Source organism: Bos indicus, chromosome 1, assembly GCF_029378745.1.
Source record: "Bos indicus isolate NIAB-ARS_2022 breed Sahiwal x Tharparkar chromosome 1, NIAB-ARS_B.indTharparkar_mat_pri_1.0, whole genome shotgun sequence".
Lineage (NCBI taxonomy): Eukaryota > Metazoa > Chordata > Mammalia > Artiodactyla > Bovidae > Bos > Bos indicus.
The window spans coordinates 111,179,205-111,204,336 of NC_091760.1; the positions used below are offsets into that span (position 1 = coordinate 111,179,205).

General features: G+C 41.9%; 1 long non-coding RNA gene across 4 annotated transcripts in view; it reads left to right on the forward strand.

The window, feature by feature from the left end:
- The first annotated feature begins 273 nt into the window (after window positions 1-273).
- LOC139184051 (uncharacterized) overlaps window positions 274-25,132 on the forward strand; it is a 44,000-nt gene continuing 19,141 nt past the window's right edge. For 2 of the 4 annotated variants that reach the window (XR_011567481.1, XR_011567483.1), the window contains exon 1: window positions 274-7,846. This is a non-coding gene — a long non-coding RNA (uncharacterized lncRNA). The remainder of the gene's footprint in view (window positions 7,847-25,132) is intronic. The other 2 variants (XR_011567482.1, XR_011567484.1) reach the window with 2 other exon arrangements.

The window sequence follows — 25,132 nt, forward strand, 5'->3', positions numbered from 1 at the left end:
TCCTGTCTGAGCGGGTTTTATTACTGAATGTTACCCAGGTTCCGATAACAAGGAGACGCCGTGTCCTCCCGGGTGAACTCACTCCCTGTCCCAGAAATATAGCGTGACTCTCCTCCCCGCTGCGGTTGTAAAAGTGGAAACCCGGCACCGCCCTCCTGCACCTGCGCTCCCGCCCCGCGGCAGCGGCGACGAGCCTGGCTGGGAGGGCTGCCCGGGGCACGAAGTGCGTGCGGCCGCCGGGCGGCGGGTCACGCAACCCCGCGGCCCCGCCCCCGCTGCCTGCGCTCGCCGCTTCCGCGCTAACCCGGGCTTCCTGGCGGGCCCTGCGTCCGCCTCGCGTGCCGGCCCGGCCGCCTAATCCCGTGAGGAATCCCTGATTCCGCCCGGCCCCCGCCGCCAACTTGAGCCCGAGCGGCTAATGCCCTCATTTTAACGCCGAAAAGTACCCAGCTCCGCTGCTGTAAGGCAAAGAGCTCGGGCGGCGGGACGAGGGCGAAGGGGAACGCGGTCAAGGAGTCACGAGTCGGCTCCGCGGACCGTTCTCGGCTTCCTGAGCGGCCCCGACGCTTGCTCGCCGCCTGCCTTGCAACCACAGCGGCCTGGAGGCCTTGCACCCTCCCGGTGTTGTGCCCCGGGAAGAGGGTCCCGCGCCCTCCACCCCTAGTACCCCACCGCAGCCCTTTCTGCCGGGAACTCAGGGCGCACGGGAGTCAAGTGGCGCTGCCAGGCGACTGACCCGGTTGACCGGCGCCTTCCCCACACTAAGGGGGTTGGCAGCTGTGTGTTAGCGGGTGGTGAGAGAAGGGCCCTCCGAGGCTGAAAAGAGCGAAGGCTACCGCCTGGGAGGTCAAGTTATTTGTTGACGTCCGGGGGCCGTCTTCCTGCAGCCGGAGAACGCCGGCGGCGTGGTGACGGGCAGGCTGGGCCTCCGAGCGGCGGTGGGGCGCGTCCGCACGCAGGCTCCGGGGTGGGCGCAGCCCCGGCGCCTCTCACGCTACGCCGCGTGCAGGCGAAGCAGCGCGTGTCGTGACGAGCGGCGATGAGCTCAGGCAGTTACCACAGCGTCGGGCTGGGAAGTGCAGCCTGTCACGCAGCCCGGCCTCGGCTGCGCGCCCGCCCTGCCTCGGCGGCCTGGCCGCACCGCCCCTCACGCCAGCTCCGGCAGAGGGAGCTGAGGGTGAATCAGCCCCTTCTAGGGGACGGGGAGCCAGAGAAGAACATCGTGGAGAATGCAGCTTGCACACTTAGGGGGCTGGATTCCTCGATCAAACCGGTTTGCGAGGCACACACTGATAATGACCTCTGTGAATCACTTGTTCTATACTTTGCCCAGTAGGTAACTGTCTAAAAACCACTGTAACACGGGAACTCAAAGGTCAGTAAAATGTGCCTTTAAGTTGCTTACATTACTTTGTTCAACAGGCAGTGCACACGGCTTGCATATGCATGCATTGGAATACACATTTAATTTATACAGTCAAGTCTGGAGGCATGGTCTGGCAAGAGCGGTAATTGTGGATTCAGTACGAGAGTCAGAGTACAAACAGTATGATTACCTAAAAGGACAAATGAACTGAAAAAAAATTGCGACCATGACACGAGGAAGCCATTACATTCATCATTTCATGGTTTTGAACATCTTGTACCAACTCAGCTACAACACACAGCGGAAACTTATAATTAGACACAGAAATCGCCAAGTATTTAGTTGCACCAGGCAAACATTAAAAAAAAAACAACAAAAAAGGCCTTATGTTATAGACACATGATTAACATCCATACTTAAGAGAGAAGTGATCTTTAAATTTTTTTGTATTTCGGTCATTTCCTCAGTATACATGTGACTCGCTGGTAGGTATGTCTCTATGAAACAATTAGGATTAATCACCATGTGCAGAAAAATTTTAAATGTTTGTCATGACAATTTTTTTTAACATATTGTAATGTTCATATGCTGCAAGTTCAGTGAGGAAGTAGGGACTCGAGCCTAAGTGCTTCCCAAAGGGCATCAAGTGAATGTTTTGAATGAAGAAAGGAATGAGTGAATGAATGAATGTGTACTCAATCCTCTGAGGGTTAGAGCCCTACACTAAAGTATCTTGAGTGAGTAATACAGCCCTGCCATTGACTCATGTGTGATCCTGGTTTGATGAAAATAATGCTTATAGCATACCTGTTTCACCAGATGTGTGGGGAGGACTATACCTTACTCACCAAAGGTGCTTTGAAATCTTTGGTGGAAGGTGATACATTCAATTATAAATAATACACTGTGATTATGCAACCCCATATATAAAATTACAAAGTAAAAAGTAATGTTTATAAGCATCTTTGCCACCAACTTTTTGTTTGTACTTAGTCTATCAAGCGGGCTTCCCTGTTCTGACAGTCAAGAAGAATCTGCTTGCATTGCTGGAGAACTGGGTTCGATCGCGGGGTCCAGAAGATCCCCTGGAGAAGGGAATGGCAACCCACTCCAGTATTCTTGCCAGGAGAATTCCATGAACAGAGGAACCTGGTGGGCTTCAGTCCATGGATTCACAAAGAGTCAGACATGACTGGGCAACTAACACTTTCACACATTTCACAGTCTTATCAAGCACTGAACTATATATAGGCTGCATCCTTATATAAAATGTTTGGCTTGTAGACATTTTATTGTTGGTGATGTTCAAGAGATGTTTTAAATAATTGGTATTTGAGTAGTATTTGTGGTGATGTTATTTTATAAGCGAGTTGAGACCTCTGGCCTATGACGTGCCTAAGAGAAAACTAATTTTGATGACTTTCTAATTTGATCTGTGGAATCTTGAAAGCAAGATAACTCTTGCTTCCTAATGCTCAGTGACTGAATGTCTAGGATTTGAGATATATTTAATCAACATATTAAGGGACCTACTGTGTTTCAGGTATGGCTCTAGGTGTTGGGGACAGAGCAGTAACCAATTTTTAAATGTTTTTGCCTCTGTTTAAATGCAGACCACCTTAGGAATAGGAATATAATATGTACATCTTTGTGTACATGTAAAACCTGCTCCTCATCTCAACTTTTAGAAGAAATCTCCTGAGAGGAAAGGAGTCACCATAAAATGGTAAATAGTTTTAAGTTGAATCAGAAGGCAGATACCATACTTAAACAACCTCTCCTATTTAGAGATTCATAAGACAGAACCACCCAGGACTGCCTGTTTTCCATTATTCTTCATATCAAATTTGACTTCATCTTTCTCAGTGCTCTCATCTATGATTGGAAGGCTCTGATACCCTTTCTGCCAGGCCACCATATACATGTGCAGTTTGTTGACTGCATAATGGTGCCTGGCAGAGGAGGTGGGTAGGCTTTGAACTCCATCCTCTAACTTTACCTGCTAAGATACATGTCACCCACCTCAGGAAGTAGTGTGTTTTTTTTTAAAAATTTGAACAATGTACCATAAGGCTCAGGGGCTCTCTGTTCTTCCGAGTTCTTAGGCACCTAGCTCTCATCTGCCCTTCGACATGTATTTTCTTACTATATTTAATAGCACTACTCTGTTATGAGTCTCCAGACAGGGAGCACTGGGGGATGGGAAGAAGCCATGGCTGAAGGAGAAATGAACCAACTCCTGTCAGCTTCCGTGCGTGCTGCATGCTAGCTCGCTTCAATCGTGACCGATTCTTTGCAACCTATGGACTGGAGCCCACCAGGCTCCCCTGTCCATAGGATTCTCCAGGAAAAAATACTGTAGTGGGTTGCCATGCCCTCCTCCAGGGAATCCTCTCAATCCAGGGATTGAACCCCTGTCTCCCGCATTGGCAGGCAGATTCTCTACCACTAGAGCCACCTAGGAAGCCCTGTCTGCTTCCAAGATGACCAATTAATATCTGGATCAATGACGATTAGCTGAGGCAGGAACGCTGTAGGAAATGTTTTGCAGCAAAACAGAAACAGTGCTGGAGAAACAACCTGACTTTTCCATTTTAGCAAACTGAAAGAACAGTCAACGTGCAACAGTTTGCTTAGTACTGCATTGCAACCCAAGGGCACAATGCCATCAGGCAACATGGCTCAACCTTTTGGCTGAGCTCATTTGTTGGATTTGATATCAGATGATTTGACATAGGCCATATGTCCTGCTGAACCCTGGGCACAGCCTTGCTATTAGCCTTTCCATTATCCGTTGCTAACTTCCCTGTGGTCTGTTGACAGTACTTCACTGTTGCAAACAATGAATGGTAGAGACTACAGTCAAGATGTAGTGACCTGATTAGTCCAGACTCCTGCAGGGGAAGACGTGCAAATAGATAAGCCCCAACAGGACCTGAAGAACCTTGTGGTTTTGAAATCTTGGGTGGATGGGTCCCGCCCTGTATACGCCTTAAATCTTCTGGTACTTTGAAGGTATAATTATTGCTCAGCAACTCCTGGGATGAGTTAATTAGATCTTTGTATGGTTTGATTATAAAAAACTTACTAAAATGTGCAAATGTGTGCACAATGTAGATATATTTTTAAAACATGGAATTTTATGTTTTTAAAACACGTAAGAGCATAAAAATAATCCAACTGCATTAAAATCTTTTAAAATATAGTCTTTTTCTAATAATAGTTAAGCAGATAGTTTTGTATTAATAGTTTTAACATATAGAAATGTTAAAGCAAATGCAACATATTAAGGAATGTGATTACTCAGAGGAATACAATTTATCATTTCACATATCAAGTAAAAATTCCTAGGATATTTCTTAAATTATTTAACAATTATTTACAAAACCCTTTAGAGAGTATTGCTTTCAGTTTGAAACTATATAAGTTTCAAAGTGGGCAAACAGATAAAAGATTCTATAAACCTTATACCTACTGAAGATAAGAATAAAAGCAATTGTAGAACTTTACAGATAGAAGACACCTAGTAAATACAGTTTATTATTTTAAACTGATTAATATAATTCCTTACTTGAGACAATAAATGTAGCATGTAATATTGTTTCCTGTTTCAGGACAGAGACTGCTTCTTGTTGATATTTGCATCACTAGTATCACCCAATAAATGGTGATGATTGAATGAATCAATTAATGAATGAGTATGAGAGAAAACTCCTAAGAACCAACTTCAAGCACTTCAATCTAATCCCTAGGCCCTCCCAGTTTCTCTCTTGCTGAGTGTCTTCCCAGATTATTGATGCTTTACGTGAGCAATCAGGAAAGAGGAAGCAATCCAGATGGAAGGCTAGCTGTGGTCAGATGCCTCTGAAATGAACAAAGTATTTGCAGATGTTTCAACAAGTGGAGGGGTTGGGCTGAGTCTAGGCCACAGGAAACAACTTCCACACCTTGGGGCTACTACAATAAAGGTATCATCGCTCACTGGCACAGGATTTTGTTGGAAACTTGAAAAGGCACTGGGGTTGGAATGCTGCATGAATCCAGACTTGCCTCAGGAATGCCACAAGTGATCAGAATTAAGTATAGAAATTAATGTGATTTGTAAAAATAGGAGTAAGTTTCATGGCTATCTGGAAATCAAATCCTTTAATCACTTTAGACAAAACTAATGAAACTAGAAGAAACCATCATTGATTTTGAGAGTCTCCTTCTAAATTAGTTGGCCTTTGGCTTTTGGAGAGCAAAGTTCAAATTCCAGTTCCTGTCTGACAGGAAAATAAGTCAGACACAAAGTAGATAGATAGTCTTTTAGACTCCAAACTGAAACAGCAGGGCAGAAAGGAGATCTGAGTCTTGAAGAAACTTTGTTTTTGAAGTTGCAGAATTCAGTCACCTTCTGTGATATTTTTCACTGCCTTTTGAGGCAGTTCACTTTATTTTTAATTAAAAAAAATTTTTTAGTGCCATCATTTTATTTTGTATCAGGGTATAGCCAATTAACAATGTGATTATTTCAGGTTTAAGGCTGTTCACTTTAGATTTATGATATTTGTCCTTGTTGGCAAATCTATTCAGATGTAAATAAGGAACTTTGTATTTTCTAATGGAAAAATTCTAAATTCTACTATGTTCAGTGCGTGTTCTCTTCCAGACCATGTTAAATTTCTAGCGGTGTAGTGGACAGTGGGGCACATGATTGTAAGTACCAATTGCTTGATAAGATATTAATAAGATACAAAGCCACCTTAAAAAGCTCAGAACTAGATTCAGCCACTTACTGACTTTGTGCCCTGGTCACATTACTAGGGCTTCCCTGGTGGCTCAGAAGGTCAAGATTACTACCTGAGCCTATTTTCTCATCTCTCACATGATAACGATTGAGGAGAATGGTTTTGTTTTTGGCTTGGTGAGCAAGGAAGAGATTATTTTCTAAAACAATTATCTGAATGCTTGGCAACATTGGATTTGTCCCATAAAATCCTAAACTTTTAAAGTGAGAAGATTTTATAGTAGCATAGCTGTGGACATTTACTGATAGGGTTAAGATTTTTAGTACCCCAAATGAAAGTTTTTTGAAAAATTATAAAGAATAAAAGAAAATACTTGCACTGTTACTAAAATTGGGATATTTGGAGGGTAGAGTAAAATTAATTAACCCCAACATTATTAAAGAATTGTACATATATTGCTATTCTAATTGAATTTGCTCTTTTAAAATATTGGGATTCAATATACACAGACTAGATGCTGGCAGCAAATCCTTTTATATATTTTTTTAAAACAAAATAGGTGTATTAGACTTGCTGCAACTCCCTCTTATAGAATTAGAGCAAAGAAGAAACTTAAGTATCATCAAGACATCAAATTCCTCATTTTATGGATGAGGAAATAAATTCCAAGAGGATAATTTATTTTTTTAATTATTGTTATTATTATTACAGGTGCTGTACAAGGCACCAATCTTGGTTTGGGGCATTCAACAGTGAACCAGACAGATGTGGCTTCTTGCCTTAAAACACACAGTTAATGGAGGAGCTAGAATCAGAAATGAGTCTGTGTATTTCTAATTAACACAACTTGCATTGGTCAAGTACTAGCTCTGGACCAGGCCCTAAGTATTTCACCTACATTAAGTCTTGAAATCTTCCCTAACTTTAGTAAGGAGGAACATGTCTTTCCACTCCTGATGTCTCCTTCTGTGTGGTGGGAGCTCAATAAATGTAATAATCCTGGCTCCTCTCTCGACATCTGAGTTAGGAAAGAGTAACAGCTCATGAGTAGCCCAGCACCTCCCCTTCTTTAGGACTGAGCTGTCCTGAAGGGAATGTTCTTTGCTCCTTTGGGCCCAAAGACGAATAGGGCAGAAGGAGGCCTTTTTCGGTCTTGTGAGCAGGAAGAGAAGTCTCATACCGGGGTTTTAAATGAGGTAGCTCTCTGTCAGATATCAGCCTTCTCATCAGTAAAATCTGTCAGTATGTACTCAAGAGAGAAGCATTTCATAAAAATGAGTAAGTAAGCAAGTGCATACTCTCATATTTATACCATCTCAAACCAACCAGGTTCTCTCCAGCATGCATATCTACGCCTTGTGCTCTGATCTCATCTGCCACAGCATCCAGGAAATAGTACCTTAAAATATTATCCATATAACCTTCCAGGATCATTTGGCCCAAACAGCAGAACACCTTGCACAGCAGCCTGGACCTGTTACAGACGGTACATTAAATTAACCATCATATCTTCTAAACAGATTTGGTCCAATTTCCTCAGTTTCTAAATTGTGAGGGTTTGTGGTTGGACTTTTTGGGAGACAGAACGGTAAGATGATAGAAACATGGGATTTATAGAATTAGAAGACTAAGATTTGACTCTCACCTGGGTAACTCTAACTTTGAATCTCTGTTTTTCCTCTAGATAACAACACAGATTGTCTTACTGAGCTCACCTGATTGTTTGAAGCCCAAAGAGGAAAAGGAATGTGTAAGTGCTTTATAAACTGTAAAGAACTCTAAAACCGTTAGTTGTTTTATAGGCTTAAAGGGCAATCTTTTAAATCATAGTTCTTATTTTTCCTATGGATTTTAAGCTTTACTTTATACAAAGGTGGTTGTAAGGTTTGGTGATTCATAGTGCACTAGATGGTTATTATTCAAAGGCTGAAAACCATGCTACTAAGCTCTCCCATCTTCCAACCAAGATTATTCACTTAATTAATGTAATCAACAAATAAAAACCTCTCTTGCATTGCTGTCTACATTTTAAACCATTAGTCTTCTGTATTACATAATGCTTCTCTCAGTGACTTCCTTTGAATTTTGAGCAGATTTGTAAAATCCTTGCACAGTAGGAAGGAGCAGTGGTACACATAAGAACTGGAGTGGAGTTGGGGAAGGATAAAAGAAAGGCTGCAAGGAGGTGAAAGACAGAGAAGGGTCTGGGCTGTACATTTCAACTAAAAGTACTGATAAGGAAACAGGAGGGGGCAGAAAGTCACCAGGAACAAGGGAACATGGGTTCCAAGTAGCACCTTTAACACAAATTGTTTAAAGGTTTGCTCCTTCTGATCAGTCTACCAAATCTCAACCTGAAAGTCAGAAGAAATGGATTCCAGTCCTGCCTCTCAGACCATCTGTGTGACATTGGGTATGTAATTTTGCCTCCTGGGATCTCATTTTTCATAATCTACAAAATGAAAGTTTTAGACAAATATTCTCTAAAACCATTTCCACAACAAATATTCTGTAATTTTAGCAGAGAGCCCATGAATTCCCTCCTCTTTCAACATTTAAGTCTTATCTTACTCAGGGGAAAAATTATCTTAGAAATGTGGTAAGTAGTTGGGATATATGTGTGTGTGTGTAGAGGCTAATGGTAAAGTTACATCACAACATCATAAACCAGAGAGAAGCATTTCATAAAAAATGAAAACAGAGTAATTAAGCAACTGTACACTATCATATTTGAACCATTTCTTGTATAAGCAAAGGAACTTCCCAAGAAGTTGTTCCAGTTATAATTATATTCTGATATGTTCGCAGTCCATTTCAAAAACTGTTGAGCATTACAAACACTACTTGCAATATTAATGAGTACACACCAGCCTAAAAGCATAGTCTTCTTGACATTGCTTTAAGTCACTAAGAGAACAAATAAAATATGTACAATAGTTGTTAAATCCTCAAAACAATGCATTTTCTTCTTAACTGTGGAGGACAGACTCTCCATGTTTTTCTGTGTGGTGATAATTCTGTTCACTGCGTAAGTGGTAGTGGTGGTGTTTTAAGTGCTAAGTATCTGACTCATTGTGACCCTATGGACTGTAGCCCGTCAAACTCCTTTGTCCATAAGATTTCCCAGGCAGGAATATTGGAGTGGGTTGCAATTTCCCTCTCCAGGGAATCTTCCTGACCCAGGGATCAAACCTGTGTTTCCTGCTTGACAAGCGGATTCTTTACCACTGAGCCACCTGGGAAACCCTCACTGCAAAAGCAGGTTTAAGCAAAAGGAATAGTATAAAAAGTCCAGCTATATGACCTCAGGCATTAAAAACAAAATGGTTTGGGGAGGGGATTCACTGAATCAGTATTAATCTTTATGAAAATCTGGTGGAATCAAAGGTATTCCTGTGTCTTTCATATATTTCAATAAACAGTTAATGTCTTTGACATTATATTTGTCTATTATAAAATGCCAGGGCTTCCCCAGTAGCTTAATGGTAAAAGAATTTGCCTACAATGCAGGAGACATGGGTTCAATCCCTGGGTTGGGAAGCTCCCCTAGAGAAGGAAATGGCAACCCACACCAGTATTCTTGCCTGGGAAATCCCATGGATAGAGGAGCCTGGCAGTCTACAGTCTATGGGGTCGCAAAGATTTGGACACAACTTAGCATGCACATACATACACGCACACAGTGAATAACATCTACCTATATCACTTTGCTGGAGAAGGCAATGGCACCCCACGCCAGTACTCTTGCCTGGAAAATCCCATGGACGGAGAAGCCTGGAAGGCTGCAGTCCATGGGGTCGCTGAGGGTTGGACACAACTGAGCGACTTCACTTTCACTTTTCACTTTCATGCATTGGAGAAGGAAATGGCAACCCACTCCAGTGTTCTTGCATGGAGAATCCCAGGGATGGGGGAGCCTGGTGGGCTGCCATCTATGGGGTCGCACAGAGTCGAACACGACTGAAGTGACTTAGCAGCAGCAGCATATCACTTTGCAAATGTGCAAGGATATCCGATAAATTTCTAGACTTACTTGAAATTACTCGGTCAAGGATATACATTTGTGATTTTAGCAGATATTGCTGGAGACTTTTACAATGCCACTTCCCTGCTCCACTCCCTAAGAAGTTGAAAATTGTTGCAGTGTAATGACAGATGTTACTTACTGACAATGGCAATGCTTGTTCTCCATGTTAACAGTATAGAGGCAGAAAAAATAGAAGCATCACACCCCCTCAGCTTCTTTTGGTCAGTATTTCTGATTTATGAAGGACAGAATCCATTTGACCAGGCTTATCATGTCCAGCCAAGCCTCAAGGTCTCCCAGAGTCACTAGCCTAGGGTTGTTTACCAGCCTTGGGTCACATGCTCAACTAGAATTCAGTCTTGTGGCTTAGGGTCAGCCTGATGAGCCTGGGGCTGCCTCTCCAGCGGGGGTTGTGGACAGAACAGGCTCTCTTCAGAAGGAACCTCAGCAGGCAGATACTGGAATTAGGACATCTACAGGGTGACTGTAATTCCAGTTTTCCCATGAGGGTCCCAAGTTAGGTCTATGGTTTGGCATCATTACCAACAGTTTTCTCTTCCATGGTTAAAAATGCCCCAGTTTGTACTATAACTTACTAATATTGAATAAAGTTGGGCAGTGCTGTTCATATTATGTTGAAAGGAGCCTGGGGTTTGTAAAGGTGCCTGGGGAGAGAGTGTAAGAGGGAAAGGGAGATACCAAGCAGGTGGGACTAGGGCCCCATTGCCACTGTTTAATGTGACTGGGAATTTAAACTTGTAATAAATAAGCATATTTTTATCTAATAGGAGTTAGACGGTTCTCAAAACTTAAATCATTTGTCCTGTCTCTCCTGACACATGTGTGCCACTGGGCATTTTCTCCACCAGAATAGACCCTTGAAAACCTTTCAAGGCAGTAATCCCTTGACCTCTGCAGATATAATATCTGCACTTACCTAGTGATTTGACAGTGCAGATGGGGCCCGGCCTTAAACTAATGGGCCACTCGTGGCTTTTAACAGGAGCTTCCTTAGCAGTACTTTCACCCCACGCGGAGTCAGAACACGGAGTCTGGTCTAGGTGAGAGAACGGGCGCAAGTGACACTCTGAGTTCAGTTCAAAGATGCTACACTTTGATTTACTTCCAAAGCAGCATGTAAGCAGTGCAAAGGATAGACATGAGGTAAGGCAGATGCAGCTGTCCAGTGCCTCCTTTGTTTTTCACAGAGTCATCACAAATTTGTTCGTCTTGGCAGCCTGAAGAGACTGAGATGTCTGGGAGGTCAGGGGAGCCCAGAAGTGTGGGCTCAATATCTTTCATACCTCCAGACACGTTAGCAACCAGAAATAATTTACGCTACCATATAAGGCAAAAATGTAGTTACTCAGTAAGCCATTTCATGCAGGCTAATGTCCAGATTCCAGACCTTGAAATGCTTGCTGTGCCCAGCCTGGGGCAGTTGCTCCTTATCTACACCTGGGCGGCAGGGTGTAGGAGTTTTCCACTTATTTTGTAGGCAGGCCCGGCCTTGGTCTACCACAAACATATTTAGCCTTTAAGTTCTCAAACAAACTCTTGGCCTTCTCCTGAATTAACACAGGCTAAAGGACATCTGTGTTGATTCTGATCATCTATCTCTGTGGGCAAGGCTTTCCATTTTGTTAATCACCATGCCTCATCTCTTGCTGATTACCCTTGATTACAAAAGCCCAGTTCTTCAATTGCTGCCTGATTCTCTTTGTCCTTCAGAACTATTCCTTCTGGGAAACAACTCATCCCTTACACACATGCAACTCTCATCATTTTCTCCTCATTTAAAATGTTTATTCTCTCTACTTTGGTTTCCATCACAGCCATATGCATCTTCTTATCAGCTATTCCAACAGTCCCATGGTCTTTGTACTCTCTGGACAAAACAGAGTCAAGAGGTTTCATAAAGTACCCCCACATCTATGCACGATCACAGCAAACATGGCAGTGACTAAAAAATGGCCACTGAAAACTGATAATATCATTAGTCTGTACCATGCTGGACAGATGAAATTTTGCTATGGAGCATAGTTTTGTTTAAATCTATGAAAGTACATTGGTTTAAGCTTCTTAAATAAAGTAGTTTCCTTTCCTCTTTCTCCTTGTTTCACTTCTTTCTTCCTTTTCTCAACCTCTCAACCAAAGATAGCTTACGATCTTTTGTGGAGTCCAAAGAAGCTGATTATGGCTTGAAGGATGGAAAGAAAATGAGTAAAATGGCCAGTGAAAACAGGGAGGCTGCAAAAATAAAAAGGGAAGAAGGGTGGAGTAGATCACTGCTAACTTGGATCTCCTACATGTCCATAAAGTTAGAATTTAATTTGTATCAGTTTGCAAAAACAAACACAGGTCCAGCTCCACCCTGCCAGCCCCTCCCAATAGGGAAAGATTATATTATAGAAGGAATTATACTAAGAGAAGATTATATTTTCCACACACCAGTATTAGGCTTGGCTTTCTGACTTGCTTTGACTAAGGAAATATGAGTAGAAGGGACACGTGACTTTTAAAAGAGATTGCATAGTTCTGCCATTGCTTTCGGAGAAGGCAGTGGCAACCCACTCCGGTACTCTTGCCTGGAAAATCCCATGGGCAGAGGAGCCTAGTATGCTACAGTCCATGGGGTCGCTAAGAGTCGGACACGACTAAGTGACTTCACTTTCATTTTTCACTTTCATGCATTGGAGAAGGCAATGGCAACCCACTCCAGTGTTCTTGCCTGGAGAATCCCAGGGATGGGGGAGCCTAGTGGGCTGCCATCTATGGGGGTCACACAGAGTTGGACACGACTGAAGCGACTTAGCAGCAGCAGCCATTGCTTTTTTCTCTGCTCTAAAATGACCAGTGTGTCACAGGTAGTGATTACTCCTTCAGTCCAAGTCCCAAAATAAAAGTGACATGGAATAGAACATGAATGAGAAATTAAATCAAAAAACAACTTTTGTTGTTGTAAACCACTAGACTATCGGGATTTCATGTTATTGCAGCATAATACCTTGACCTAATTGAAGAGACATTCATTCCAGAAGGCAGAGAGAACAGAAGTCGGGATGTGTGGGAGGGGTAATACAAGTCAAGGAGATTGTGGCACAACGAGACAGGAGATTAAGGTGCCAGTCAGACATCAGGTAAACCTCCAATGAGAACAATATAGGCTCTGACAGGAAGATCCAGGATCAGTTCAGTTCAGTTCAGTTGCTCAGTTGTGTCCAACTCTTTGTTACCCCATGGACCGCAGCATGCCAAGCTTCCCTGTCCACCACCAACTCCCAGAGTTTACTCAAACTCATGTCCATTGAGTTGGTGATACCATCCAACCATCTCATCCTCTGTCATCCCCTTCTCCTCCTACCTTCAATCTTTCCCAGCATTAGGGTCTTTTCAAATGAGTCAGTTCTTCACATCAGGTGGCCAAAGTATTGGAGTTTCAGCTTCAGCATCAGTCCTTCCAGTGAATATTCAGGACTGATTTCCTTTAGGATGGACTGGTTGGATCTCCTTGCAGTCCAAGGGACTCTCAAGAGTCTTCTCCAGCACCACAGTTCAAACGCATCAATTCTTCGGCGCTCAGCTTTGTAGTCCAAATCTCACATCCATACATGATTACTGGAAAAACCATAGCCTTGACTAGGTGGATCTTCGTTGGCAAAGTAATGTCTCTGCTTTTTAATATGTTGTCTAGGTTGGTCATAACTTTTCTTCCAAGGAGTAAGTGATCAATCCAGAATCAGAGGAACCAAATGGAGCAAACCTGTACAATGACTTTCTTTCAGGAGATAGGAGGAGAGAAAAAGGACATAAAATTTAGAATATACTGAATAACAAAAATAACGTATGCTTACTTGTCTACAGGGTAGAAATGAAATAGATTTGAGGGATAGGACTAAGTGAAACTCCAAGCCTTTTCTTTCCTCTGGGCCAAGTTTGACTGCCTGTGGTATGATTGAAAGCCCCAGATGAAATTCTTAATGTATCCCACAAAAATCTCTATGAAGAAGGGCCATTTCAGAGAGAAAATGGGAGCTGCAGTAGGTCAGGTTCAGCCTACTGCCTGGGCCCAGTTCCTGTGGTTAGATACAAACTATGGAGGTTGCAGGTCCCAGGCCCTGGATTGGTGTACAGCTCATGGGGAGGTGCATTTTAGGGCAGTTTTTTACTTTCCTATATTCTTCATTTCATATGGGTTTCAGATCCAATTGATCTTGAAAGCCAGGATTCTAATTTCTCTCAGGAGCTGAGAGAAGTTGTATTTAGAGATAGGTTTTTCCCACACATTGAGGATTATTGTATGTAATCATCATTGTGTTGCAGGAAAGAGCCAATTCTAACTCCATGATGGATGGTTTCTTTGACTTTAACCTTTGTTTTTCATTGCTTTTGTTATTGTAATCATACATAATGACCTGCCTCATGGAATCATGCCCCACTTCCTGCAGAGATTAACACATCCCCTCTCTGAAGTTGGCCATTCCAGGAAACATTTGCAAGACAACAGTCTTTAAACTGCCCCTTCTCTGTCCTATAAAAGAACCTGGCATCTAGATCTCACAAGATGGTTATTTTGAGACATTAATCTGCCATCTTCTTGGTCAGCCACCTCTCCAAATAAAATTGTATTCCTTGGTTCAACACTTCAGTCAGTTCAGTCACTCAGTCATGTCCAGCTCTTTGAGACCCCATGGACCACAGCACACCAAGCTTCCCTGTCCATCACTAACTCCCAGAGCTTGCTCAGACTCTTGTTCATTGAGTCAGTGAGACCATCCAACCATCTCATCCTGTCATCCCCTTCTCCTCCTGCCTTCAGTCTTTCCCAGCATCAGGGTCTTTTCAAATGAGTTAGTTCTTCACATCAGGTGGCCAAAGTATTGGAGCTTCTGCTTCATAATCAGTCCTTCCAATGAATATTCAGGACTGATTTCCTTTAGGATGGACTGGTTGGATCTCCTTGCAGTTGAAGGAACTCTCAGAGTCTTCTCCAACACCACAGTTCAAAAGCATCAATTCTTCAGTGCTCAGCTTTCTTTATAATCCAACTTTCACATCTGTACATGACTACTGGAAAAACCATAGCTTTGACTAGATGAACCTTTGTTGGCAAAAGAATGTCTCTGCTTTTTAATATGTTGTCTAGGTTTGTCATAGTTTTTCTTCCAAGGACTAAGAGTCTTTTAATTTCATGGCTGCAGTCACCATCTGTAGTGATTTTGGAGCCCCCAAAAATAAAATCTGTCACTGTTTCCATTGTTTCCCCATCTATTTGCCATAAAGTGATGGGACCAGATGCCATGCTCTTAGTGTTTTGAATGTTGAGTTTTAACCCAGCTCTTTCACTCTTCTCTTTCACTTTCATCAAGAGGCTCTTTAGTTCCTCTTTGCTTTCTGACATAAGGGTGGTGTCATGTGCCTATCTGAAGTTTTGATATTTCTCCTCATAATCTTGATTCCAGCTTGTGCTTCCTCCAGCCCAGCATTTCTCATGATATACTCTGCTTATAAGTTAAATAAGCAAGGTGACAATATGCAGTCTTGACATACTCCTTTACCAATTTGGAACCAGTCCATTGTTCCATGTCCAATTCTAACTGTTGATTCTTGACCTGCATACAGATTTCTCAGGAGGTAGGTAAGGTGGTCTGGTATTCTCATCTCTTGAAAATTTTTCCACAGTTTGTTGTGATCCACACAGTCAAAGGCTTTAGCATAGTCAATGAAGCAGAAGTAGATATCTTTCTGGAATTCTCTTGCTTTTTCTATGATCCAACAAATGTTGGCAGTTTGATCTCTGGTTCCTCTGCCTTTTCTAAATCCAGCTTGAACATCTGGAAGTTCTCAGTTCACGTACTATTGAAACCTAACTTGGAGAATTTTGAACATTACTTTGCTAGCATGTGAGATGAGTGCAATTGTACGGTAGTTTGGACATTCTTTGACATTGCCTTTCTTTGGGATTGGAATGAAAACTGACCTTTTCCAGTCCCGTGGCCACTGCTGAGTTTTCCAAATTTGCTAGCATATTGAGTGCAGCACTTTTATAGCATCATCTTTTAGGATGCCTCAACGCCTAGCCCTTAGGTTAATTGGTCTGTCTTGCAGCAACCAGACCAAACTTGGAATCAATAACAATTGTTTTATGAGTGTTGTCAACATTGTTGCTGAGATAGATAACTCCTGCCTGTACCATGTACAGAGTATGAGGTCACAGTCATACATACAGCCTAGCTCTCTGGGATGCAGGAGGGCAGTATGGTTCTCAGAGCATCAGCATCCCCTGGAAACTTGTTGAAATGCTAATTCTTGGGCCTCATCCAACAGCTACTGAATTTAAGATTCTGGAAGTGGGGCTCAGTGATCTGTACTTTAATAAGCCCTCCAGGGATTTGATGCACACTTAAATTTGAGAGGAGAAGGCAATGGCACCCCACTCCAGCACTCTTGCCTGGAAAATCCCATGGACAGAGGAGCCTGGTAGGCTGCAGTCCATGGGGTCGCTAAGAGTCAGACAAGACTCAGCGACTTCACTTTCACTTTTCACTTTCATGCATTGGAGAGGGAAATGGCAACTCACTCCAGTGTTCTTGCCTGGAGAATCTCAGGGACGGGGGAGCCTCGTGGGCTGCCGTCTATGGGGTCACACTGAGTCGGACATGACTGAAGCGACTTAGCAGTAGCAGTAGCAGTAAATTTGAGAACCACTGCCTTAGTGGAATCAGTCTGAATAACAAGCATGTAGTCTTTTTCTCAAGGCACATCTTAATGGTCCCAGGCTAACACTCGGATCAATGCCACACCCTCCTCTGATTTTATTAAATGATCATCCATTCCAGGTTGCCAGCAGGCCTCACTATCTTCATGCATCTCAAAGTGGAGGAGGTGATGGGTAGGGCTCAGGCCTTCTTATAGTGTTGTACTGAGCACCTTAGCTAGCATCTCTTGGGCCTGTCCAGCTTGGATCTAGGTCGGCTTTGGGAGACATAGACAAATATAACTTTCATTGATTTCTTGTCTCCTTTTGCATAATGTCCACATTAGACTAAAGAGGCCACTGATGAAATCTACACTCTGAGGTCAATATTATCTCCATTTCCACACAAGAAAACAGGTCTGTGGAAACTTTAATAACTTGCCACAACCATAAGGTTAGTAAATGATGGAGTTGGGTTTTAAATCTAGTCAAACATCAGAATCCACTGGTAAATTGTTTGGAACATTCCCAGGTGCATACTTTAAGAATCCTGCTCTGAAAAATACTATGTACACTGATTTAACAGCAAATGTCAAAAGTGCCCTACTCTTGCATTAACCTGTTGTCACCAGTCATTTGCTTTCCAAAATAAGGCAATTGACTCAAACATTAATAAATGAAGATATATTGATAATTCTAACTTCAGTATAGATGTATTGTTATTTCTCTTAAACTATTTGCTCGGTAAAATTTCTGCCAAACTTAAGGGCAAGAGATGTTGACTTCTACTGAACTTCAAGCTTTACATAGCTCCCCTGGGATATCTAATAGGCCACTCACACTGAACATGTACAAACAGAACTCTTCATTCCTCTTCCACAAACACTTCCTTCCCTGATCCTTCCTATCTCAGTAAATACACCATAGTAGTGGTCATTTTTCATTCCACTCAAGCTCAAGTGTCATTTTTCATTCCACCCTTTCCCATATATGTCTACCTCATCAGCATGTTCTGGGAAGTTCTACTTCAAAATGTATTCTAAATCTATATACTTTTCCGTTGCTACTGCTACCATCTTGTCCAAGCCATCACCATCTCTTGCCTGGATTACTGCATTCATCTCCCAGACAGACTTCCTGTTTTCACCATCCTACCTCCTAAAATCTGCTTTCCACACATATTCTGTGTAAGCTTTAAGTACACTGGCTTTTGTCACTCTCAAGTGTAAATCTTCCAGAGGTCCCCCATGGCATTCAAAATGGAATCCAAATTCCTTCCCATGGCTCTGAAAGGCCTCACAGGATCCAGCCCCTGATGATTCCCTGACCTCATCTCCTCCATGCTCACCCTTGCTCACCTTCCTCTGCCCCTCTGGCTACCTTTCTGTTCTTTAGCAGGGCTGTCTCTGTGGCTCATTGCTGCCACAGGGCAGTGATGCTGTTCCCTCTATCTGCAAACTTCTTTCTTGGGATCTTCACTTGACTATCCAAGATACCAGCTTTCAATTCTCAGAGCAAATGTCAATTCCTAAGAAAAACCTTCTGTAACCACCCTATCTGAAGCAATGCATCTCTACCCCATCACAGTACCCAGTTATTGCCTTCACAGAGATTCAGAACATGCACCTCCAAACACACTGCTTTGGCATATTTATTATTTTGAGCTGAAGACAATTGAGAAACAGCAGATGCAGCAAGGGTTCTCTGCTCTTCACCCTTTCTACCTAAAAGCATGGCATAAATTTCCAGTGAAAAAGATCTCACCCTGGTATCAAGAAAAATAAAACATTCTTATCTGGAGATGAATTGATACCAAGATGAATCTGCACAAATAAATCTTATTATAATAACCTTTCCCTTCCATTAGGTCCTCTCATATTTTTCCTAGTCACATTTTCACAATTTACTACCTCTAGAAACCTAAACCCTTTCCTTTTCTAGTTACTTTTCCACAATTTATCACTCTTTGTTAAAATGGTGTATAAGCCCCCATGTCTCACTGCTTCTTTACGGTTTTACCTCTTTCCTCTTTAAAGCCCCCATACCATATAAAAATATGAACATCAGATAAAATGTGTATGTTTTTCTGCGCTTAATCTGTCATTTGTCAGACAGGTCCAAGCTACAGATCGTAAGACAGTAGAGGAAGAGTTTTTCCTCCTCTATGATTGCACTTACCTACCAAAATCTATATTGTTTATCCTGGAGTTGGTGATGGACAGGGAGGCCTGGGCGTGCTGCAGTCTATGGGGTTGCAAAGAGTCGGATACCACTGAGCGATTGAACTGAACTGAGCTGATGTTTTGTTCAATGTCATCCCCACTAAAATGAAAGCTCAGTGAAGGTAGGAAATTGTTTGTTCTGTTTACTATCATATCTATAGGCTTAGCACATAGTCATGCCCCATAAATGAATCTCTACAGAGGGGATATAGTTTAAGTCCCAAGGAGAGTGAGATATTTGAGAGAGAATATTGAAGGGAAAGTCCCACTAACTGGCCGCCACTGATAGAACTGTTTGTTTCTGGTCCTGAGCACAAGCTACTACCCTAATAGAGCATTTACTAAATGCTCAGGCAACAGATCTAGTTTAAAGAGAGAAGAAGACAACTATGAAGATTTGAAGGAGGACAAAGTAAATGGCCAGGAAAGAGCATTGTAAGGCACACAGTAAGAAGTCTAAAAGTAGAAAAAATACCAAAGAACAAAAGCTTAATTTTAAAAAGCAGTTTTAGCAAAGAATCCTAGGGAGAGAAAAGGGATGGAGCAGCAGGGGGATACCATCAGGGAGAGAAAGCAGGAAAAAAGAGAAAGACAAACACAGAGAGGGGATGGAGAGAAATTAGATAGTAAGCCATATTCTGTTCAACAGTGAATTCAGACTAACTCAAGTTTGAAGCAGGGACATTTGCTGGGTTGACAGTGATAACAACCCTCCACCAATAATAGTGGGTTTGCCCAGGTTTATCACAGTTTCTGATGGCCCATGATGGCCTTTTCAGGTTTCATGTGCCTCCTGACCCTTCCCATGAAGAGCCTGCTGTGGTTGATCTGAGGTGCCGCTACTAGAATGGCAAATTAATAGAAAATTATGTAGTGTGTGCTACTACAGTGATGCATCTTCTCTGGCAATTGCTAGTTTATTAGCCATGAAGTACCTATAAAATGTTTGTGTAGGGAAGTATCAAAGCAGAAAACAAAGTGATTAAAAAAAATTTTTTTTTTTAAATTTATTTGGCTGTACCAGTCTTAGTTACAGCACACAGGGTCTTCAGTCTTCATTGCAGCATCTTTTTTTTTTAGTTGCAGGATGCAGAATTTAGCATGTGGGATCTAGTTCCCTAGGCAGGGATTCCAGGGATTGAACTCAGGCCACCTGCATTTGAACCTCAGAATCTTAGCCACTGGGCCACCAGGGAAGTCTGAAATGATTTTTTAAAACATGAACTTTTGTTCATGTTTGAAAATGTATAAGGTGATACAGACATAGACACACACACATATATGGAGAGAGCTTCATGAACTTACATAGAGACTGTTCTAAATAATCATTTCTGCTTTAAGCTAATATTATAGGAAATTTTTGTGTTTCTTTTTAAAAATTGGTTTTTAGAAAAGGAATGTCACAAAGGAAATTATAAATGGAAAATTGTGCAAAAATAAATTTGATGATAAGTTCTCCCCTTGTCAAAATAGGCCTGGGATAAAAGGAAATGAATTTGAAGAGATTTTAAATTGCATCATCTCTTTCTTTCTAATCCATTTTCATATCATTTGATGTCACTAATGTCACTATATTATTAGTGTAGTGGAATTAGTATCAAACAGCCCTATATTTGCATTCCAACTCTAGTAGACCCTTGCTGGGTGAGTCACATAATCTCTCTGAGCCAAGTTTTTTCCATCTATAAAATGGTGACCATAGGATTGGTAAGGATGATGTAAGATAATATGTATAAAACATCTGGCACAAAGTAGTGTGCTATGCACAGCCCTAGTGATTATTACTAATTACATTCATATGACAAATGTTTATCATGTGCCTTTGGTAAGGTAGGCATTGTTCTAGGTGCTAGGGATAGATATCAGGGCTACCTGTGGGATTTTACACAGATCATATACAAAGCAAATCCAAAGACCATCATTCAAAAGAATACTGTACCTGTGAGCTAGGAGCATACAATCTTGGGAGCCATACTTTGTTATTCTAACAGTGGAAAATGGGTAAATCTTACACTCTCATGAAAGGAATAATATTTATTATTATGGCTTTACATTTTATAAAATCCCTCTCATTCGTTCACCCTAAGAGTAGCTATTTAGTAAACCAATAAGTGCTGTTTCAGTTCAGTTCAGTTCAGTTCAGTCACTTAGTCGTGTCCGACTCTTTGCGACCCCATGAATCGCAGCACGCCAGGCCTCCCTGTCCATCACCAACTCCTGGGGTTCACCCAGACTCACGTCCATCGAGTTGGTGATGCCATCCAGCCATCTCATCCTCTGGCATCCCCTTCTCCTCTTGCCCCCAATCCCTCCCAGCATCAGAGTCTTTTCCAATGAGTCAACTCTTCGCATGAGGTGGCCAAAGGACTGGAGTTTCAGCCTCAGCATCATTCTTTCCAAAGAACACCCAAGGCTGATCTCCTTCAGAATGGACTGGTTGGATCTCCTTGCAGTCCAAGGGACTCTCAAGAGTCTTCTCCAACACCACAGTTCAAAAGCATCAATTCTCTGGAGCTCAGCCTTCTTCACAGTCCAACTCTCACATCCATACATGACCACAGGAAAAACCATAGCCTTGACTAGACGAACCTTTGTTGGCAAAGTAATGTCTCTGCTTTTGAATATGCTATCTAGGTTGGTCATAACTTTCCTTCCAAGGAGTAAGCGTCTTTTAATTTCATGGCTGCAGTCACCATCTGCAGTGATTTTGGAGCCCAAAAAAATAAAATCTGACACTGTTTTCACTGGTTCCCCATCATTTCCCATGAAGTGATGGGATCAGATGCCATGATCTTTGTTTTCTGAATGTTGAGCTTTAAGCCAACTTTTTCACTCTCCACTTTCACTTTCATCAAGAGGCTTTTTAGTTCCTCTTGACTTTTTGCCATGAGGGTGGTGTGATCTGCATATCTGAGGTTATTGATATTTCTCCCAGAAATCTTGATTCCAGCTTGTGCTTCTTTCAGCCCAGCGTTTCTCATGATGTACTCTGCATAGAAGTTAAATAAGCAGGGTGACAATATACAGCCTTGATGTACTCCTTTTCCTATTTGGAACCAGTCTGTTGTTCCATGTCCAGTTCTAACTGTTGCTTCCTGACCTGCATACAAATTTCTCAAGAGGCAGGTCAGGTGGTCTGGTATTCCCATCTCTTTCAGAATTTTCCACAATTTCTTGTGATCCACACAGTCAAAGGCTTTGGCATAGTCAATAAAGCAGAAATAGATGTTTTTCTGGAACTCTCTTGCTTTTTCCATGATCCAGCAGATGTTGGCAATTTGATCTCTGGTTCCTCTGCCTTTTCTAAAACCAGCTTGAACATCAGGAAGTTCATGGTTCACATATTGCTGAAGCCTGGCTTGGAGAATTTTGAGCATTACTTTACTAGTGTGAATTGAGATGAGTGCAATTGTGTGGTAGTTTGAGCACTCTTTGGCATTGCCTTTCTTTGGGATTGGAATGAGAACTGACCTTTTCCAGTCCTGTGGCCACTGCTGAGTTTTCCAAATTTGCTGGCATATTGAGTACAGCACTTTCACAGCATCATCTTTCAGGATTTGGAATAGCTCAACTGGAATTCCATCACCTCCACTAGCTTTGTTCATAGAGGTGTTTTCTAAGGCCCACTTGACTTCACATTCCAGGATGTCTGGCTCTAGGTGAGTGATCACACCATCGTGATTATCTGGATCGTGAAGATCTTTTTTTGTACAGTTCTTCTGTGTATTCTTGCCATCTCTTCTTAATATCTTCTGCTTCTGTTAGGTCCATACCATTTCTGTCCTTTATTGAGCCCACCTTTGCATGAAATGTCCCCTTGGTATCTCTAATTTTCTTGAAGAGATCTCTAGTCTTTCCCATTCTGTTGTTTTCCTCTATTTCTTTGAACTGATCGCTGAGGAAGGCTTTCTTATCTCTTCTTGCTATTCTTTGGAACTCTGCATTCAGATGTTTGTATCTTTCCTTTTCTCCTTTGCTTTTCGCTTCTCTTCTTTTCACAGCTATTTGTAACGCCTCCCCAGACAGCCATTTTGTTTTTTTGCATTTCTTTTCCATGGGGATGGTCTTGATCCCTGTCTCCTGTACAATGTCACGAACCTCATTCCATAGTTCATCAGGCACTCTATCAGATCTAGGCCCTTAAATCTATTTCTCACTTCCACTGTATAATCATAAGGGATTTGATTTATATCATACCTGAATGGTCTAGTGGTTTTCCCTACTTTCTTCAATTTAAGTCTGAATTTGGCAATAAGGAGTTCATGATCTGAGTCACAATCAGCTCCCAGTCTTGTTTTTGCTGACTGTATAGAGCTTCTCCATCTTTGGCTGCAAAAATATAATCAATCTGATTTCGGTGTTGACCATCTGGTGATTTCCATGTATAGAGTCTTCTCTTGTGTTGTTGGAAGAGGGTGTTTGTTATGACCAGCGCATTTTCTTGGCAAAACCCTATTAGTCTTTGCCCTGCTTCATTCCGTATACCAAGGCCAAATTTGCCTGTTACTCCAGGTGTTTCTTGACTTCCTACTTTTGCATTCCAGTCCCCTATAATGAAAAGGACATCTTTTTTGGGTGTTAGTTCTAAAAGGTCTTGTAGGTCTTCATAGAACCATTCAACTTCAGCTTCTTCAGCATTACTGGTTGGGGCATAGACTTGGGCATAAACATAGTGCTGTTTCAGCAGTTACCAAATATTCAGTGCTATGCTAGGTGGAATAGGCAATGTAGGAGTAAGAGGGCTTGCCTTATATCTGAAATTGCTGCTGCTGCTAAGTCGCTTCAGTCATGTCCGACTCTGTGCGACCCCATAGACGGCAGCCGACCAGGCTCCCCCGTCCCTGGGATTCTCCAGGCAAGAACACTGGAGTGAGTTGCCATTTCCTTCTCCAATGCATGAAAGTGAAAAGTGAAAGTGAAGTTGCTCAGTCGTGTCCAACTCTCAGCGACCCAATGGACTGCAGCCTACCTGGCTCCTCCGTCCATGGGATTTTCCAGGGAAGAGTACTGGAGTGGGGTGCCATTGCCTTCTCCATATCTGAAATTAAGCAGTTTCAAATTCAGTTGAGAAGTCGAGATACAAAAAATGGGGACAGATTATATTTAAGTACTAATTTGCACAGGATAATTAAATACAGACAGATCTCACCTTGCTTCGAGTGTAGAACGTAAAAATGACTATGCAAGCTGAAGCCGTGCCAAGTGATCTTCTTAATCAATGGGAAACATTATGATTATTCCAAGACATTTAAAATTTTCTCTGAAAACATTAAAAATCCTCAAGTCTCCTCTTAAATGTATAGGAAAAAGAAAAAAGTAGTAAATACTCACAGTCTGTAAACTATAAAGCATTAGAAATATTGAGGATTAAAGTATTTTATTTCTTTGTGAAAGCCACATCAAGAGTAGTTTCAACTGTACTTATAGTCTTATCATATAACTTGCTATAAATCTTTTCCATGCATTGGCAAAATTATCATTTCTTTCTAAGTTTGGATCAGCTTCCAACATTTTATCCCTTGCATGTTCACTGTTGTGAAATGTATCCAAGAGCTTTTTTAATATGACGTCTTTTCCTGGATTCACTTCCTCTGGGACTTCGTCACCCTTTTCATCACAACCACTTTCCTCTTTAATGTCATTAGTTTGTTCACTAGGTGCCTCTGGCTGCACATGGAGAAGGGCTCACACTGCAGCAATGCCAACATCACCACAGTCTGTTATTTCTTCTATAATTCCATTCACACTGGATTCAGATTTTACTTCCAGCATTATCTCTTTCTGTACTTGGCTGCACTTTCCTCATTGTTGATCAATTCCCTCTTTTGATTAACCATTTCTGTAAAATGTCACAGAGGTTTATCTCTCGGAGACAAGGAAGCAGGGCAACTGCACACTTTACTATCTCTGTGATAAGAAAAAAATCTGGGTGAACTGAATAACAGATGCAAGGTGACCATACAGGCTTTGGAGGAAGTGATGTGATTAGTCATGGATCGTGATGTACATCTGTTATTTACATAGTGATTGGTGCACTGAAGTGTTAGGAACAAAGTTTGTACTTTATGCACTTACAGTTAATATACCATA